Consider the following 3,439-nt stretch of genomic DNA (forward strand, 5'->3'; position numbering starts at 1 on the left):
TAATGGTATTTAAGAGTTGGAAGGTTTATCAGAGATCAATGTGGAATTTGAGAAAGTACTGAGAATAAGCTGGAGTAATGTTATGTAAGATATGGATGCTTAAATTTTTTTTGGCCAGCTCCACCCACCCTGAAGGTGGGGCTGGCACAGCATGTGGTCCAGGGGATCAAACCAGGCATTTTATTTACTTATCTTTTAAAGGCTTAAAATGTACTTTAATGATTTGATGCTGTATTACTACTCCATTTCTCATAAAAACTCTAAATTTAAGATATCAGGGATAAATCAAACATAGTACACCAATAAAAATTGCACAGTATAACTACCTAAGATAGGCAAGGCTAAGAGCTATTGTTGGACCTTCAGCATACAGCAACCCTATTCCCAAGGTTGTACTAGGCCTATCAAGAAAAGCTGTGAACAGCAACATCATAAACATAAAAAAAAGTCATTTCTGAGATGTCCTTTCCCAAGGAAAACATGGAGGCAATTTAACACAAGACTTTTTAAAAAAGATATACTAAAATGAAAATCTCTAAGAGAAGATGTCTTTAGTACATGAAAGGGTAATATATGGCATATAACAGAACTGTACATATGCTGTCTGTGGTCTCGGTGGACATTTGCCTAAATTCTTATCTGGGAGCAGATGGAGCAATGGGGCTCAGATCACTGGGAGATGTTTGGTTTCTGTGGTGTATGTGGCAGTGTCTCTGGGTGTGAGGGGTGTAGAAAGCAAATAAAACATGATGGAGAAAAGAAACCGGAACTCTCAAGATCAATGGTACTCTGCAGAATCATCCTGTCATGGTTCCCCCAAGCCTTCAACAATTCATTGTATTTGAAATTTCAGGAATGTGTCACACAGAACTGATTAAATAAACTACACAGAATTTGTTAAATACCATCCCTCCCCTTGCCCTCTGCCTCCAGTGTGCTTTCTTAGAGTAGTACAGGCAAAGAAGACCTAACTATTGGGAGGAATCCTTAACACTTTTTTTAAGATAGAATTCTGGCTAGTCCAAAAGGGTTCCTCCTCTTAAGGCTTTCAGGAAAACTAGACATAGCAACTTTATTAGTATCGGCGACGTTTGTTTGGAGCAAATTCAGCTCCAGGAGTTGCATGGTTGTAAGCAGGAGGGGTTCCACCAATTGCCCCAATCCCTTCCATGATAGCAGCCTGGCCAAAGCATTCTCTTGTTGGTAGTGTCATTCCCAAGGTTCCATTGGACATCATAGTGGCAGGACCTGGAGGAGCTGGGGCACTAACTGGCACCGGAGCAGGGGGCATGGCCTCTCTGTTGCTTATGCCCATGGTACCTACCATAGCCACCTGGCTCATCTATATCTCTTGCTTTCGTGCATCAGGGAAGGTTGCCTTGAATCCTTCCTGCTGTCGCCGCATCATCTCTTCTTGTTGCCACCGCATTTCTTCTTCATGACACCTATGCTCCTCTTCCTGCCTGAACTCCAGTTGCTTTCGTTTTTAGACCTCTTGGTTATGCAGCTCTTCCATTCTCCAAAGTTTTTCTTGGCGTCTCATCAAATCCTGCCTCATCAGCCTAAACTGGTGCTTATGGCGAGCAGCCTCCATCTCCATCTCCATCTCCAGCTTCTTACTGGCTTCTTTGAAGACCATTTTGTATCTGTATATTCAAAATAGTTAGGACAGATATACAACTACGTTCTCTTAATTCAATGAATAGAAAGATTTGTTCTAATAGTGTTTGTAAACAGGATATCATGTCTGCATCTTGTACAATGAATTATCACTAAGACAACAATATGCAATGCATTGACTATTGAAACTGTCCTCCTAATTGGATTTGAAACTGTCTCATTGCTATTTGTTTCTCAATAAAATTATGGAAAAAAGTGGATGAAATAAAAATTTGCATAAACTGTGAAAAAGTAAATATCTCAGAAGATCTTAGAGAGACAGTGCGATGGTTTGAATGGTCCTTTATATAGAGAATGGTGTTTCATCCACTTAAGTGATGGGATTTAATTTCATATGCTAATGTATTGGAGCTGCCATGTTGCTTTTGTTTATAGAATTAAGGAGGTATCTTATGAAGTTGTGCTAAAAATTTTTGCATTTGCATTTGTCTTTTGCCCTCAGACAGTGACAGTCTTTTCTTAATCAAATGGAATATGGGAAACTTTTGTGTAGCTAAAGCTTCATATTTGTAGGTTATAAATCTCTTATGGACCCTGGAGGCTGTGCAGTTGGTGTTAGAGAAGAAAGGTAGAACAATGTCCTGGGTCTATTTGGATTAAGTACTTACTTGAGAACATTTCAGCCTCCCAAGCACTTGGATTACAGGCACGTGCCACCACACCTAGTCTTCTTTTTCATTTTTTATTAATTTTTAAAAATGTATTTAGTACAAGGTCTATGGGGTCTTACTGCACAGATTGGACTTGTAGTGATCCTCCTATTTTCAGCCTCCCATCACATGTAATTTATTAAAGAAAATCTTAGTGTTTTTCACCTACTAGTGTAAATTCTTCCTGTAATTGAAGTTTATTTCTGGCAGAAAAGATATATTCCACAGTGGGGAAATTGATTTAGGGTCAGGCAGACCTGAAATAACAATTTTTCTCCTCTTTTTAGAATAGGTGATATATGAGCCACATATAATGTGGTCAATTATTGAATCTTTCTTAAACTTTGCTTTCATCTATAAAACAGGCATATGTACCTAGAAGACAAAAAAATCAAAGGTGTTGAGATTTCTGTCAAAGGGAAAAAATTGTTCAGAGTAGAGTTCCTTTCAATAAGATTCATTATATTGATTGATGTTCAAATGTGAAAGAAAATTGTATTCCTGGGATAAACTCTTAATCTGGTTGCATTATCCTTTTAAACATCACTGGATTTGACATGCTAATATTTTCTTGAGCCTTTGTGTTGATGTTTGTAAGTGAAATTATTTTGTAGTTTTCATGTTTTACTTGTTTATTTGGTTGGTTGGTTCAGTTAGGAGTATAGTGTTAACCTCACAACATGGACTCAAAAATATTTACTCCCTATTGTCTTTTATATTTGGTCAAAATTGGCATAAATGTTTAAATATTTTATAGCATTTCACAAAAGAAATAAAATGGAACTCCATATATATATATATTTATTTTTTGGCAGAACTGGGGATTGAACTCAGAACATTGTGCTTGCCAAGCAAGCACTATATTCTACTGAGCTATCTCCCCGGCTCCTGGAACTCCATATTTGAAGAATGCAATCTTTTTATTTATTTATTTAATTTTTTTTTTGTGGAACCAGGGATTGAACTCAGGCCCTTGCACTTGCCAAGGAAGCGCTTATTCCACTGAGCCGTCTCCCCGGCCCCTTGAAGAATGGAATCTTAAAGAATTTTTAAAATAGATTATTCTGGCTGGAGTAACTATACCTTTCACCATAACTCTGAATTGAGAA

Source organism: Octodon degus, unplaced genomic scaffold (genome assembly GCF_000260255.1).
Source record: "Octodon degus isolate 3935 unplaced genomic scaffold, OctDeg1.0 scaffold00161, whole genome shotgun sequence".
Classification (NCBI taxonomy): domain Eukaryota; kingdom Metazoa; phylum Chordata; class Mammalia; order Rodentia; family Octodontidae; genus Octodon; species Octodon degus.